Source organism: Sinohyriopsis cumingii, chromosome 6 (genome assembly GCF_028554795.1).
Source record: "Sinohyriopsis cumingii isolate HCF-2022 chromosome 6, ASM2855479v2, whole genome shotgun sequence".
Lineage (NCBI taxonomy): Eukaryota > Metazoa > Mollusca > Bivalvia > Unionida > Unionidae > Sinohyriopsis > Sinohyriopsis cumingii.
Genome location: NC_142966.1, coordinates 126,714,180 through 126,731,809, shown reverse-complemented (window position 1 = coordinate 126,731,809; position 17,630 = coordinate 126,714,180).

Sequence of the window (17,630 nt, the reverse complement as noted above, 5' to 3'; positions counted from 1 at the left end):
TGCACCCATCAGTTTTAGCGAAACATTTTCTACCGGCTGTTGTTTTTTTTATTGTTTTTTTTTAATTTTGTAAATAGCTATGTGTTGATAACGAATGGTACCTTGTCACCTGCTGCAGATAAAATCAGTGTAGATATTGTAATCATCACCTACAACACTTTTTTTTTGGAGGGGAGGGTGCTCTCCCTGGTTGATCTTCGCAGACCATTTAGGGAGGCCCTCCTGCCCTACTTGTGGTTGTATACATATGGCACTTTATCATTTTGATAAACGATAATAAATTGTTTTGAAGATAACTGCTCACAATTGGAATGATTCCATTGTTTGCAAGAGTCGCAAAGTATGCAGAAATGTACAATTTAAGCGGCATACATCGAAAGGCAAAATCATGCTCATTTGGTTGCGGATCATGTGCATATAAGTTAATAATTATTGTATCTGCTCTGATTATTCACATTACTGCGCAAGCAAGACAAATAGGGATCCTTTTCACTTTCATTTGATGCATTGTAATTGGATTATTCTCCCCTACGAGTCGTCGACAACACTGTGGACGTTAAGATAATTAAATTCGCGAGATCTTACAAGTTGCCAAACAAGTTACTTTTGATACCATGATACGTATGCTCACCACTGCGTGAGGACAAGAAACAAAACCCAAATACTTTTGATACTGATTAATGTCGTCAAACAAAGACATAATTTTCGGTTGTCTGTTCTTCGTTAATTGGATAACATTGCTTTACAAAATGGACGATAATTAAATTTTTACGCATATTGTTGTCTTTGTCAAAAGTGAAGTTCTTCATTTGTATTAGTGGATTTATCTTTGTCTTTGTCATTGAAGGTTATAAAAGGATTTGTAAATACAGTAAAGAATCTAAGGAAGATAAATATATGTCAGCGTATTGCACTTTGTCACAGAAATAAAATAAAAACAACTTACAACAATTTCTAAAAATTTCATGTAGCGATGCGTGATTCAGGTTTATTACGTATGCCGGTTCTTTGTCTTATAAACGTGGTTTATTTAGAATTATCTACCACGAGAGAGAGAGAGAGAGAGAGAGAGAGAGAGAGAGTTGTATACATGTGTTACCGACAAAGGAAACCCATTATTGATGTAATGGATAATTATATAGTGCAGAATTATACTGAACACCATCTTTTGTTATTGAATTTATTTATTTGCATATATTTATTCTGGGTAGGTGAGATTGTTTTGTGACAGTTTAGTTGTGTTTTTGGGTAGTCTTGAGGTATTCTTTTGGTGTCTTGGGGTCTTAAAATTGTTACTGATGCTAGTCGATAATTATGCAATACAGAATTTGACTATCACTGTCATTTTTATTTGTATCATTTTTTTTCATTGTATCAGAGGTAGGTGAGCGTGTTTTAGTGTTTTGGGGTAGTCTTCGGATAGACTTGGGATCTTTTCTTTGGCGATTAAGAACTTTTATCCTGACCACGGTCTTTATTTGTTTAGATTCTATTTAATGGCATGTATGTATCCTAGATAGATGAGTGTTTGTTTTTGTTTTTTTTTTTGTACAGTCTGGTGATGTTTTGTGGTAATCCTGAAAAGTCTTGGGGTCTTTTGGGACAGTCTTGGGGTGCGGTGGAATAATCTTGTGGTGTCTTGGGGTGATTAGTCGCTCCTGGGTGGGAAGTGTCGGAGGAAACTCGGATTATATTGTCAATGTCTTAATATGCATCTTGTTTCCATATTCCATAGCGAATTCTGAAACCCAACTATCGTTTGCGTTTAATAGCGTCATATTTCTTTCCAATAATTCTTTCCATGGCTGTGTGAGGTTTTGTAATCTCTGGTGGTTTCCGGGCATTTTCATTTATCTCTACATGTGGTCTGGTTCCCTGCTTTTTATGCTTTTTATGATATCTGCGTTGAACTCAGCTATAGTTCATTTTCAGATACTAGTTTTAACTGGTCAAACCTATACTAAGCCCGCATCCGGTACGGTCATGCGCATTTGACGTAGGGCAACTCGAGTGACGTACACTTCTTACGTGAATAGAACATTTCTCATTATAGATCGCCGCAGATAGTAGTAAACAATAATATGCCAGCCCACAAGTATAAGAGTTGAACTGTACGTTTTCATCAAGTATTTTTAACAATAAATGAGTATCTATTGCTTTATGTTACTGCATCTTCACTCTCATCTAAACTCCGCCAGCCCACCCCACCCCCCTTATGACCACAGGGGCTCGTATAATTGCTTAAAATCGATCTGTCATACATGTACTATATAATAACTACAAAGTTAAAAGAAAATGAGTGGAAAAACCCAGATTCGACTTCCTGAAAAAGGTCAGTGAAGGTCAACTCCATATTGTCACGTGATCAAAACAAATGTTCTCATATGGAATCGGGTCACAATAGTAGTTAAGTGGGGCACTATACGTACAATGGAAATTAGCATTACGGAGACCCCTGGGTGAATATACGTACAATGGAAATTTAACATGGCGAAAAATCGTGGGTTAATATACGTACAAGGGGAATTTAACATGGGAACAGAGTTTGGGGGTTGTTTAGGGACAAAGGGGAATTGAATATGGGATTTTTTTTTTTTAAATTTTTTTAAAAAAGGGGTAGGCAATGGAAAGGCTATCTCTTTTCGAGAAATATGGCTGGCCCTGAAAAGGGCCTTTGGGTTTTCTTCTTCTTCTTCTTCTGCTTCTAATTTCTTCTTTTCCTCCACCAACTTCTTATTTTCTCTCCTACACTCTTTCTCTTCTTTTCTTTCTTTTTTTTTCTCCTCCTCTTCTTTCTTCCTCTTCTCATTTTCTTCTTCTTTTTCAATTTTTTCGTTCCATTTGCTTATTCTTATCCTTTCCTCTTCATCCTCCTTCTCCTCCTTTATCTCTTTCATTACACCACTAATCTTGTCCTTTACCTTTTTTAAGTTATTAATTTCCATCTTTACACGATGGGGACTATAGGAATAATGGTCTTCAACCAGTCTTATTAACATCTGCTCCATCATTCCTAAGTTGTCTAAAACGTCTTGTAATGTTTGTATTTTGTCCATTTGGTTAGAAGCCATCTTCTTTTTTTATTCTTTGCAGAATGGTTTGAACGACGAATACTGTGGGTTCTTATACTTAAAGCGCGTACGTGAAGGAAAACATCCCCCTAAAACGTAAAATTGATCTTACCTAGATCATGACCAAACAACGCGCGGACGTGAAGGAAAACATCCCCCTACTTTTTCATTTCATATAATAAAAACCCAAACTATACTCTCCACATACGCTAAGAAACAATAAACAAAATCCATAATCTACTATCCACACAATCTTACGTGAGCGCTTACAAAACCCTAACTATACTCTTCACATACGCTAAGAAACAATAAAGTAACCCATAATCTACTATTCACACAAACATACCTTAGCTCTTACAAGCACAAACACACAAACACATACCCTCTCACTATCTTAAAAAAGAGTTAGTGTTTATTTTCACACTACTCTACCTATACACATTGGCAAATCGATCGTTATTTCTTTTCTAGAGTATTGGGTAGCCCCGAAAAGGGCTGGTTTTGTTTTTTTTTTTTTTTTTGAACTTCATGGACACCTGGTTAATGGTGGCACCTTCCAGGCCTGGCGCTGCATACACATCTTATCCCCCAGTTACTTTTTACCTTTTGGGGGGAGAGAGCAGAGGCAGGATATGTGGCTTCAGAATCCCAATTTTCGGTTTCTGGGATTCTGAAATTTCTTCTTCTTCTTCTCTCCTTTTCCTCCTCCTCCTCCTCCTCCTCTTCTTTGTATCTTCTCTCCTCCTCTTTGTATCTTCTTTCCTCTTCTTCTTTATATCTTCTCTCCTCCTCTTCTTTGTTTCTTCTTTCCTCCTCCTCTCTTATCCTTCCCTCCTCCACAATGGCTTCCGCGGCCAGTTCATTTAATATGCGCCTGGCATATTCCAGATGCACATGAAGTTCCAACAGTTTCTCCAGTCTCGTGTTCATTTTTGGTGTTGATCAATCAACAAGGGTAGTTGGACTGCCGAACGAGTTTCAATTTATAGTGAAAGCGCGGACGTGAAGGAAAACATCCCCTAAAAACATAAAATTGATTTTACCTACATCATGACCAAAAAACAACAACGCGCGGACCTAAAAGAAACACTCACTCACTTTTTATGCTACCCATCACTATTTTAAAATTTTTTATAAATCACTTCAATAGACTATCCACATACGCAAAGCAATCCAATCTAACCCCAAATTTACACCTCAAACACCAAAAAAAGACATCATTTTAATCTACTATCCATACCAACGTACTTAACCACTTACAAACACAAACACACAAACACATACCCTCACATTTTTTAAAAAAGAGTTAGTGTTTATTTTCACACTACTCGACCTACACACATTGGCAAATGGATTGTTATTTCTTTTCTAGAGTATTGGGTAGCCCTGAAAAGGGCTGTTTTTTTGTTTGCTATGGCATTCTTTTTTAGTTTCTAAGAATGCGATGTCCTCTGAGGATAGACTTTCTGGCGATAGGTCTGCTTCTTCGAAAAGAGAAGAAGAACTCTTTGGTGTCGATACGACAATCGACAAAGCCTCTGTCAGCTTCAGGTTGCTGCTGCTGTTGTTGTTGTTGCTGCTGTTGCTGCTGTCTCTGAAGTCTGTACTTCTCTGTCCATTCTTCTTTTTCCCTGTTCATTTCTTCTCTGAAGAGCTCTTCTACCAGGTCTTCAGTGATTTTTAACATTCTCACATTCTCTATTTCTTCTGGCTTCGGTATCAGACTGTGTCTGACCCTATGCAAATTCACGTAGGCTTCGTTGAGCTTAGCTAGTCTGGAGCACATCTTCCTAGGAGGATGAGTCGACAATGGATGGTTAGACTGGAAACAACCCCGGTTCTTAAAGTCAAAGCGCGGACGTGAAGGAAAACATCCCCCACACGGTTTTTGAGTCGCAACGTTTAGTGAGTGTCATGAGAGGGATAGTAAGAAATGAAAGAGCATCAATCCAACATTCTTATAGCTAAACAAAAGACAAAGGCATTTTTTTCAAAACACAACATTTTTTATCCAAAAATCACTTAACACTAAACAACAACTCTAACATTTTTAACAATAATCCAACAATATAACATCAAACAATTTTTTCAAAACACAACATTTTTTATTCAAAAATCACTTAACACTAAACAACAACAACTCTAACATTTTTTAACAATAATTCAACACTAAAAGTTTCTCCACTAGGTAAAGAGGGATAACAGTCTTCCATGGTTTCTAGTAATCTAGGATGACTTCTCTCAAACTGTTGATTTCTATGGTATTATCGAATTCTGCATACAGGATGACGTTCACCGTTTCATCAGGGTCTCGGTCTTTAAACTGAATTTCCACACGAATCTGGCCGGATTTTATAGGGTGGAAATGTCCCTCGTCGCTGCCTTGGTCTGGAGTGAAATCGAAAGCCCACAAAGCGTAGCCTCCTGCATAATCCTCGTACGTAATACCGTGACTGATATTGGTTCCTAACTGTCCGGTGGCTTCGTACAGGGACAAGTACGATCTCAAGTAATTCTTCTTGGTAAAGTCAGGTTCGAAAGGTCGGGTGCACAAGGTCTTGCCATCGCGACTGACTTCGATTTTGGACACGCCAAAGTGTTGAAAGTAGAAACAATTTTTTTCGGCAGCTCCGCTGAAGGCTGTATTCTCGACGATACCAACGATCAAACGTTTGGGTAACTGTCCTTGGAACAGATGATCTTCGATCATGGATCGCTGTCCCTTGGGAATGGTGAAGGTTTTCACTTCCACGCGTCGTATGAGATACTTGGCGGTCGTTCTGCTCAACGTCTGACTGATGTCGTTTCCCACTTTAGGTAACACTTCCACACGGCGTACGTAGAGTCTGGCTTCTAGGATTTTGGTTTTGTAACCGTCACTATCAGCCATCAAATGGAAAGCGGCACTGCTACGATTAAGTCTCAGGCGGACATCCACCCCGTTCAGCAAATACTTTTCTTGCAACCACATGTTCAAATGCAAACGATCCATCAGTTCTAAACTTGTGTCGGCTCCCGTGATTCTCTTTCTTCGTTCTAGAAATCCATCATTGTTGTCTTTCTTTTCATCAGTTTCCAATATTTCAAACTTGGTAGGTTCGTCAGCTTCCCATACCACACAGGCATTGAGATGAGTGTTCTTGGCATCTATTCCGTACGTCAAGAGATTTTCCAGGTAGGCACGATAAGGGTAAGTATCCATGCTGCTACTGACCAGTTTGTTATTCAAGTACAAGTCCACTCCACTGAACAAGGAATGCATGAAATTGTTGACGGGAGCTACTGCTTCATCGTCTATAGCACCTCCAGTCTTATCTAGAATTTTGACTTTCAGGTACAAGTAACTGCTATTCAGATCGATGTAATCTTCGGGCTGTCCTTTGATTTCAAACTCGATGGGAGCGGAATCGGTCAGTGAGGAGACGGGGTGAAATTCCACCCACTGGGATTCTTGGATCGTCATCATCGTGGGGGGGGGGGCATGGCAAACAGATCCAGTTCCGTCTTGGAACAAGCGCAAGACTCTCGGTGCATCATTTTTTTGTCTCTTTTCTCAATAATCGAAAACGTCTAAGTCTCGAACGGTTCTTCTTTTCTTGGCCTTTCTCGCTTGAAGTCTGGTGAAAGGGTGTTTTCTTCGTCGTCTCTTTCTGCCTTGTCCTTGCTGAATGCCTGACTCGGTAGCGTGCAGGCATTTATAGGTGTTTCTCGTTGGCCTAAAATGTCTTTGCCCGTTTGCAGCAAGACATTTTTGCCTGCCCTCATGAAGGCTTCTTTAGGGTTTTGTTTGTCGATGATGACATTTTGGAGAAATTCTTTGCCTTGCGTCAGTGCCGCATCTTTCAAGGCGTGCAATCCGCGTGTCACCATCGGTTTCAACACCGGGGCCACCGAACGAAAGGCCGATTTTAACATATCTCCTAAGCCGTGTCCTCGCTGTCGAGCAACCCCTCGGTACACTGGATACATGACTTACGAATCGTGAGAAAACCGTTTTCGAAAATGGAGTTTCACCGTGACTTTTCCTTTGGTGAATGGAATATTTTGTCCCAAATCTCCTTTTATAGCAATGTTGACCGTGTCCAAATACGACTTACTGACAGGCAAATAGTAAGGATGTACAAATTCGCGGTGGACGTGGTAAGTGTTTCCACCTTCCTCGTCAGTGTTCGTGGCAGAATCCACTTTGAAAGGAATGACACGCAGTAACGGTACGGAGGTGTGTCCCACCACGTTATACTCCACCACATCGGAGTACACAAACATCAAATTCAGTCCTTGGTTCAGTTCTACCGGGGCACGAAATAACTTGCTAAAAGACTCGTTGTCGTAAACGATGGGTAATTCGCTTTTCTTCATCATGCTCATTCTCAGGTTCATGTCTCCGCCCAACATGTCATACAATTCAGGACAAAATAAAATGGACAGGATTTTACTCCGTTCAAATTTCATCAAGAAGCGACGAGCTGTTTTGTGGTACTCCATGGTGACACTTTTGTTAACATGCTCCAAAGATTTCAGAAACACGGCATTAAACCTGGAGGCTATGGTGCTGACCAAATGTTGACCACTAAAATAATAGCCTGGGGAAATGAACAAGTGATAGGTGGTGTACTTTTGTGTACGGGTTTTCTTGTCATATTTGACATTGCTATCCATCCACTGTTGCAATTGTTCGTCATGAACTTCCACATCAAAAAAATTTTGATTGGGAAGGACATTGAGGACTTGGGTCGGGTGAATCATTTCTACTAAAGCCACTTCCCAATGGGCTTCGTGATCTAAGGGGATGGCTTGAGGTAATTTGGCCGTGTAACAGCACAAAGTGTTCTTGGGAAACACCTCCATGGAACTGTCACTGGGTAAGGTTAAGTAAAATTGGTTTTGGTGACTCATAATTCCAGAGTTCTGTGGCTGTCCGAGGGGTTAGTGGACGTCAGAGGCGTGTCTCCGCCCAAAATGGGGTTCTGGTTGTGGTTGGAGTGGTGACTGGCACTGGCACTGGACACAAGGTTCCCGTGGTTCCCGTTCGAGGTGAATTTCAGGGAGGGATTAGGAAGCAGGTAACCGATGCAACTGCTCAATAAAATGGTCCACAATTGTTTGTCTCCTTGTTGCAAACTCAAATTGGCGATGGCTGCCCCGATGACACAATACACCATGAAGATTTGGCAGAAAAAGACGATTTGCGTTTTAGGCACACGTTCTCCACACCACACCCACAAGGGTTGTTTTTGTAAATCTTGCACAGAAGAACTAGGGGAAGGAGGAGTGGTCGACGTAGCTGCGTCTGTGTGAAAAGGCATGATAGCACTTCTTTTTATAGTCGATGACTTGCGAAGCGTCGATCCAAGAATCAAAACTGGGTGGATATCCTTTCCAACGTACTTTGACTTCTTTGACACGTCGTTTGCCCACTTTACGGGTTCTGCGTTCGAGAATGCTTTCGATGTCGTACACGTCGTCTTCTTTTTTGGTGACACGTTGTAACTCGGGCAAATAAAACGTTCAATTGAGCACTTCTCCGTTCATGTCTTCCAATTTATAGACGGCAGGATGACGGCCATGCACTCGTCCAGTGACGCGAAACAATTCGGTCGTCCAGTTAGGTAAGTAACCTTTGTCGAAAGTGCGTTTGGTTTTGCCAATGCGCACCCAATCTCCTACGGCCAACTCTCCACTTTTCTTGGGGACAGCCCTCGTCGGGGACGTACCAAACAGGCGCTCAAACACCAACACTTCGTTGTCGGGAGTCACGTCTTGCGGGGCACGTCCAATGCTTCGATGGTAAGATTGGTTGTACGCTTGCACCAGGTGCGGTAAGATGTCGATGTACTTCAGAGTGTGGTGATGCGTAAAATATTTCCACATGCGTTCTTTTAAAGTGCGTTGAAAACGTTCCACGATGCTGGCTTTGGTTTCGGGATTCTCGGTGGTAAAAAAATGAATGTCACGTTTCTTTAATTCTTTTTGGAAAGCTTGGTTCAGAAATTCGGTGCCTTTGTCCGTTTGCCATCGAAGAGGGTGACGACCGCTTTGTTTCAGCACTCGTTGCAGGGCTCGCACTAACTCGCTGCTCGATTTGGAAGTCAAGGGTACGACCCAAGCAAATTTGGAAAAGACGTCGATGACACAAAACAAATATTTGTAGCCACGATTGTAGCTGACCAAATGAGAGACATCGGCTAAATCGGCTTGCCATTGATGATCGATGCCTTCCACTCGGGTGCGACTTCTGGCAAACTTGCGTCGAATGGGTTTGTGTAAAGTGTAGGTAGCTTGTTCTTGTAACCATTGTTGCACTTGAGGTAAATGGAGACTTTTCAGTCGCGTTTTGGCAGCACTATACAATTTTTGAACTCCTGCGTAACCTGCAGGATGGGAGGGATCGTAGTAAATGCTGGCTAAGACTTTTTCCATTTTTTTGTGTTGGTTGGTGTGTTAATAAGGCACCCACTCTTGGAGGATGCTACTCTTTTTCTCTTGGGGTATTTTCTTGGATTGCAATGCTTTGCGTGTGCGACCGGCAATAGGTGTCGAAGAGGAGGAGGATGTCTGAGCGGGGAATATCGGTTCTTGTTTCACTTCTGTCTTCACTTCTGTCTTCACTTTCTTTTTCTCTTGTGATGAAGAAGGGGTGGTCATCATCTTTTTAATCCATCCAATTCTGGAGGTAGGTGGTGTTGTTAACTTGCGTACTTTTTCTGGTGGAGTTTGAAACCCTTCTTCTTCTTCTTCTTTTCCTTTTTCTGTCTTGGTCACTGGTACTGGTACTGGTACTGGTGATGGTGCTGGACTTTTCATCAAGGTCTTAAAATCTTTCAGAGTGGGTAGAGCTGTTTCGTCTAAAGCTTTCTGGTGAAAGAGTTGCAGTCGTTGCAAGAGTTGACCGTACTTTTGCGATTTTTCTGTTTCGGACAAATCTTGGCGATCCATCAAGGACTGCAATTCGTGTTGTAACTGGGACATCTCGCTCAAATGGGGATTGGGAGGTAAATGCGGGGTGCGTTGTTCTTGCCACCGATGGTATTCCATCCATCGTTTGTAAGGCACTAAAGCTAGTTTTCGTCCTTCCATGGGGTTGTCAGGAGTCGATTCTGAGATCTTGGAACTTCCGAGGGCCTTTTTATCTTGCTCCCACCAGTCCTCCCAACATGGTTCCCAAGACTCCTTTCAGTATGGGGCCTAACAAGAGAGGTAAAATACCTCCACGTTGGACCAACATCTTCTTTTTTTGACGAATGGGAATTTTCTTTTGAACCATTTGGCGAAGAACGTGACGATGTTTGCCTAAGCATTGTTTCTGGTGTTTGGACAAAAGGATCGTGCCTTTCAAAACGTTCAAACAACATTCGCACACGGTATCGATGACCTCTTTGGAGGCTGTTTGAATGAGTTTTTTTCGTAGGGGTGGAGAAGCTTTGGACAGGACAGATAACATGTCCCCATGTTTGGCTAAACGTGGTGGCAGTCCTTTCCTTTTCTTTCCTTGGGGTTTTCTGGAGGGTGACATCCTTGAGTCTTCAGGAGCACCAAAAAACACTGATACCCTACTCGGTCACATGCCTTTTTTATACTGGAACGCGTCGCCACTGATTGTCTTTACGTCGTATTAGTTTGAGGACAGGCATGACACGTCGTGCAGGGGTACGTAACGGACTAAATCGAGCCAGTTCTTGCTTGGACAAATCCAGTAAACTTTGTAACATGCCCGATCTTTCTTGAACTTTGATTTTGGGAGAAGGTACTTTGTGAGCAGCAGCCACTGCCACTAAATTGGAAGGTCCTGCCACTGGGGAAGTTCTTTTGGGGGTCATCAACGGAGAAGTTCTTGGTGTGATCAACGTCTCCAAGTACTCTTCAGTTCTGGGTGTCATTAACGGAGAAGTGGACAAACGTGAAGCTGCCGGAGACGCAGTCACCGCCGTGGCAGGTCGTGGTTTGCGAGTGTAAGGTTGCGTCCTGGCCGAAGTGCCTCTCTTGCGACTAGTTTTCTGTGGACTTTTCTTTTTCTGGGGGCTTCTTTTCTTTTTCCGGGGTGGTGGTGGTGTCTGGTCAGAGGAGGGTCCTGCCACTGCAGAAGTTCTCCTTGGGGACCTGGTCTTTTTCTTCTTGGGGCTTCGTTGGACTTTTGTCTTGGGGATAACTTCGGGGGCATTAGGATCCCATCTTAAGAGAGAGCGAATGATGACCCCTCCTAGAGTACCGCTCCCTCCAGGTTTCAAAATGATTTGTTTTTTGGTTTGAGTGTCGATGCGGGGATCGGCCAGTTGGACCAAAGCGACTTTGTTTCGATCGAAAAAGCGTTTGGTTTGATGAGGAATCTGAATGATTCCTTGGAGTAGTTGACGTGCCGTCACCGTGAACCATCGTAAGACTTCTTTGAGACTAGCTTCTAAGACACGAGCTCGTGTTTGTGGATTTTTTTCTCGACTGATGCCATACAAGGCACGAATCAGTTTGACGGGAAGATGCGACTGAAGGGACGTCATGTTCACACTGTGTGTGAGACAGACGAAAAGGGTCTGAGGTTTTTATAGATTTTTTATGGGGAGTGAAATGAAGTCGAGGACGGAGACGTGTACAGGACAGGCCCTCCGTCTTGGCACCAGTGGTGAAACAAGTGGGTACGAAATCGCAAATCCTCGGGAGTCGTAGGTTTCAAATCGACGAGTAAATAGGCGTGTGGCGTTTGAGTGGCATCGTCGTAAGCCTGAGTCAGCCAAGGCGTTCCTAACTGTTTGGCTAAGACTTGCACTTGCGATTTATCTCGAGGGCTTTTAAACAAGACCACGTAATGCGCATTGAGACTGATGGTGCGATGGGCTTTACTTTGTTGAAACAAATTTTGGGTGATGTAAACGACACTGGCATTACGGTGATGCCCTTTGCGCGTAAACCACAGTTTAATTTCTTCTTCGTCTTCTCCTAACATGTCGTCGAAAATGACCAAATGGGTTTGACGGGAGTCAGAGACGATACCGTCGTCTTCTTTAGGAATGCCTTCCACAAACACGATGGAATCGCCTTGACTTTCTCGCAAGAGGCTGTACGCCGATTGCCACTCTTTGTAACACCACACGATCCGTTGAGGTGGCCGATCGATCAAATGATGTTTATGTTCCATCAAACATTTGACGAATTCGGTTTTGCCTGAACCGCTAGGTCCAGCAATGAGCATGTTAAAGGGATGGCGAAGATACAAAGCCTCCCAACTGGCACGATCTAAGTGTTCGTCGATGACTTTGACAGTAGAGGAAGAGGGAGCAGAGACAGCAGAGGTAGCCATGGTGTGAGAAATGTCACTTGTGACACGAAAACAAACAAGACAAGAGTTTATATACTTTTTCAGAACACGTTTATTGAATGTTTCAAACATGAATACGAAAGACAAAAATACATAAAAGCCAAAGGCTTAAGTACAAGAATAAAAGGCACATGATAACCATGAACGTGGAATAAACACAAGTGTCTGTACAACATGTTTTGGGTAAAGTTCTAACCAGTTCTATAGTAGGGGGTAAGGTCACACAAGTGTCCTCCCGAAAGGGTTTTTCAGGCCTGTCCACGACAGTCCCGTCCTGGGTGACGGGTTCTTCTGGCACCGTCACTAACACGGGTTGAAAAGTAACTTTTTTCCTTGAATAACTCTCGTGCATACTGGGCCACCTCTTGTGTCCAAGCCTCAAAACCCTGGTCTCGGTGATGTCCAACATTTGACTCCTAACCAATCTGGTTTCTTCTTCGTCAACGACATGGTAAGTTACTTCAATGAACAATGAACTATCGATCTTGCCTAGGGTTCCTTTTTATATACAGACCAATACCGACGTGACCGTACGGTAAGGTGAAATGATTGGGAAGTCGCACTCGCTTCTGGTATACAATTTGATAGACTTTTCCAAGGGTCGACTGACGATGTGGTGAGTGGGTAAACGTACAATCTTGTTCGGTTGATAGGTGGTCGCTTTAAAGTTTCCATCCTCTCCCGATTGCAAGGCTTCTTTCAATACCCCAAAGTTGACCACTCGACTGGTACGATGATTCAGAGTCAGTCCTTTCACTTTGCACGTCGTGTGCACTTCTCCTTGTTTGTCCCGGTATTCGTAGCCGTAATTTTTGGGACCACCACTGACGAAACTTTGAATCTTGTCGTCGGGATGCTCGTCTGTCCAGGCTCCTAAACAGTCTCCTTCGATGTCAGGGTGCTGTTGAATCGGGTGATGGATGTAAATGCAACTGTCCGTGTCAAAGTACAGGACGCGTTCTTCTAACAGTTCTAAAGCTTCGTACAATTTTAAGCGAGCATGAGCTGTCACGTAAGCCGCAATGATGACATTTCCAAAAGGGTCGTCTTGTACAAAGTCCAGATCTTCTTCGTAATTGACCAAGATCAAATCCTCTCGAACGACGTCCACGTGTTTCATGTATTTGGTTTTGTCGTGAATCATCTGGAAGTAGCGGGAAGGTTCTGTCAAATATTCCGTCTTGGGTAAACACGGTCGTTGTGCCATTTTACCCCACAAGCAATTTAACATCACTTTGGCAAACGATCGCCTGCCTTCGTTTTTTTTCGATGTGGTCTAAAGAGATGCCTTCTTGTGCGTAGTATTTCTCTTTGAATTGTATTTGGTCTTCGGGAGTGTGACACCAGGAAGGATAGCCGCTGGCTTCTTGTTTCAGTTTCAAAAAGGCATCCACGTAGTCGGCGAAAATGCCTTTCTGAGTAGGGTCACCCTTGTGGTACTGTTGTGTCTTGGGAAAGTGGCAAATTTCGTACACTTCTAACAGTTGGTATCCCATGTCCAGAGCTTTGAACAATTCCACGCTGACCCAGGTTCCCGTCAAGGCACGTTCTTCCTGGCTGTGATGGCAAGGTTGGTCCTGGTTGCACGTTTCGGCACAAGTACGGCACAAGGGAAACATCAGTTTGCCTTGACAATGGTGAGGTAAGACGGGATGGTATAGGTTCGTGGGAGGCAAAACTTTACACTTGATCAAGCCTTCGTATTGTCGAATGTTTTTCAGGTCGATGTGTTCCGTCAACAATTGCGGGTGCCCTACAGGAAAGCGACAATATTTGCACACGTAGGGATACAGCGAACACACGTCCAAGTATTTGATTTCTTCTCCTTTCTCTTCGTCGGCTTGGTACAGCAAACAGGTGGCATTGGTCCTTCCTCCGTACAAACTATCCCTCGGGTTCAGCGGGTCCATGAACTGGTAACTTTCCACGAGGCGTTTAAACTCGGGATCGGTTTTCAAACGGTGATCGTACTCGTGTTCCCACATTTCCACCACTTGGTATCCTTCCTGTTCTAACTTTAGGCGTCGCTGACAAGTGTCCTGGTACAAGTCTTCCATGGTTCGTTGCAAAAACTGATTTTTAGTGTCACGGTCAGGGTAACAGACGGGACATCCGTGAAATAAGCAAACCGTTAAACTCGTACACGATCTTGGGGTTTTCTAAGTCCCAGCCATCGACCGAATACGTTCCGATGGTCTTTTCGCCTCCTCCGTTGCGGGCATGCTGAATCCACTTGTCTTCCTTGTCGCACAAGTAATGTAACCAACGTAGGGCTTTGACCGAGTATTGACGTTTGACATAGTTGGTCGTTTGAAGACTGATGACAGCCACGGTGTTTTCAGGCATGAATCGTTGGCGGTACACTAAGGAACACGCTTTGGCAATAGTGCAAGCTTCTTTCAAAGGATCGACCCCTCCGTGTTCCATGAACAGTTCTCGAAATTTTCCACAGCAACGTCGTAAAATGTCCACGTCGGAACGACAATACTTTAACATTTCTTCCTGAAAGTCGAAGGGGTCAGAGGCATGAGCCTGGTACCAAGCGTAGAAAGTTTCTCGTTGTTCGGTACGCATGTTGTCGGGGTCGTAATAGTGAGCCTCAGGCAAATGGGGTAGAACGGCGTGTTGATTGGCTTCCGTATTGAAAAAGTGTGGAAAGTACCCTTTAGCCATTTCTGTCATTCCAAACGTTTTAGGCATTCGACTCAAAGGCATGGCCAAGTAACTCATCGAATCTTTAAACTGCACTTGTCCCACTTGCATGAAAATGATTTTGGCTCCGTTCAAAGTCACTTTAGGACGTTCGGTGCCATGTTCCGTATAGTACCTCAAAAGAAACTGTCCATCGTATCCGGAGAAATTGTGAGCCATCACCGTGGCATGACGATGACAATCTCCGTAACGTTCGATGTCCTCTTGGTTCCACGTCTTGTCGATGGGGTCTAAGACCCATCGGGCAAAATCGGCTAACGTGTTTGGTCCTCCGGGAATCTTGCTGCAGTGAGGGCAATGACTGAAGATAGGTTCTTGAATGCACTTCTCGCACGCTCGATGAGCCACGCAGAAATTAGGGATGTGAGTGCCAGTCTCTTGCATGCATTCGAAATCGAAAAAGATGAAATTGCCTTTCTTCTTGTGACCGTCCTCTTTCTCTGGTGGGGGTTGGTATTTTTGCACTTAACATTCGTGTTCCAAGTCCACGATGTGGTGACAAATGTGACATTTTTTCTTTCCTCGACATACGTGTGCCTTGGCATTGTTGGTAAGTATGCCTTGTCCACACGTAGGGCACAATCTCAGGAGCTGACAAGCACATTTCTTCTGTGAACCTTGTGTTTTCAAATGTTGCTGGTAACAGGCAGGGCTGACAAACGTGCGCAGACAAGTTGAACAAGGCACTGGTCCTTCGCTCAGACAGGGTGGAGAGGCCAAACATCCTGGGCATTTCAATCCACAATGCTTGTGTTGCTCTCGATTGTTATAACCATAATCACATTTCTCACAATAATAACTGTATCCCAGGAATCCGGTGATACTGGTAATGGTATCGAAATGGTCATCGTGATAATAAAGGTGAATGTATTTTCCGTCCTTAAAATCCTGCCTCGAAACAACAGAGACCCGCGCATTTCTTGAGGGTGCACTTTCAAGGTGTAGCGTGGAGCTAGGACATCTTGCAATTTTTGCATCTCAGGAATGCCACAGGGTGTGTCTTTGGACAGGCCAGCTTGTTGCAACAGGAGTTCTGCTTCGTTTCGTTGTTTGGCTCGATCGGATCGTTGAATAGTGTTCCAGGTTCTTTTCCATTCTGTCGTGTCGTTCTTGTTGGCATAGGTTCGTCCCACCACGAAAACGGGCTAAACACATCTGGTCATGAGGATTGTGAATTTGGACAAGACTACGCTTAATGCTGCGAAGCTCGTTCACCAATAACATCTTTTTGCGTCCTGTCCCTTGAGGAAGAGAGACGTGGGCCATTTTCAGTGTGGCTTTACCATCGGTGATGTCAAACTGGTCATTAGATTGTTGTACGTGTTGAATCTTGTCCATGATTTTGGAAGGGGTTAGTTCTGCAGGTCTGCTAAACTCGATCCAAACAGGGGATTTCAAACCGTCGTGATCTATGGATAGTGTCAAGCGATCGTCTTCTTTGGGTTGACATTGTCGCTTGAGTGCGGTGAGCAAAGAATCCCACATCTCGGTGATAAACCCTTCTGCTTTCTCCAATGGTACGTCGGCCTTGAAATCTTTAAACTTCACCGTGTAGGTGTAAGCCGTGGTTCTAAATTTTCTAGAGGACCGCTTTTCCGTCTCTCGAATGGAATAGTACTTTTCAGGGTTGACTAAGGGTGGTGAACTTGGTTTAGAGGGTTCGGATTCTGGTTCACTCATGTCCTCTTCAAAATCACTGGCATGAATTTGTGCCAAGATTTCAGCCCTGGTACGAGGCGATAGATCACGTTTCTGCCTCTTACTTTCTTCTTCTTCTTCTTTCTTCTCGAATGAATGGGATCGTTTCATCTTGAGTGCAAAACGTCAAATGACTCAAGTTTAAACACCATAGACTAATTTATAGTCTTGGCAAACCAGCGTATATAAAAAGGGTGTGTCTTGTCCTTTCACTATTCATTTCACTCTCAAACCGAGGAGAACGATGGAAGAGACTACCCAGATGGAACGTTTCGTCAGAGCTTTGCGAGGGGTCATTAGAAAATTCTCTTCAGACCAGCCGACGGACTACTCTTTTTCCTTTCGAGATAAGAGTCAGGATACTTGCTATATCTGTCAGAAGAAAGGGCATTGGTCTTCAGAGTGTCCAGACCGTCAAAAAAGAAAAAAAACAGGGGCTAAAAAAGACAAAAGTCAAGATACCTGTTATTATTGTAAAGAAAAAGGACATTGGTCTCCAGATTGCCCAAAAAAGAAACAAGAGGAGTCAGAAGAAAAGAAGGATTCTTCAGAAGAAGAGACGGATTCTTCGGAAGAAGAGATGGATTCTTGGAAAGAAGAGAGGGATTCTTCAGAGGAAGAAAGAAGACAATTCTATTTAAAAGAAGCAAAGAAACAGGAGAAGAAAAGAAGAAGGGAAGAAAATGAGGAAAAAACGGTGAAGAAATTCAAAAAACAGAGAGACTAAACAAGGAGAAAGAAGAAGTCAATGAACTTTTAATTAAAGTGTTGTGTTGTGAATTGGATTGTAAAAAATGGATAAAAGAATACATGAATGATATAAGGTAAGTGTCTTTGAGTTT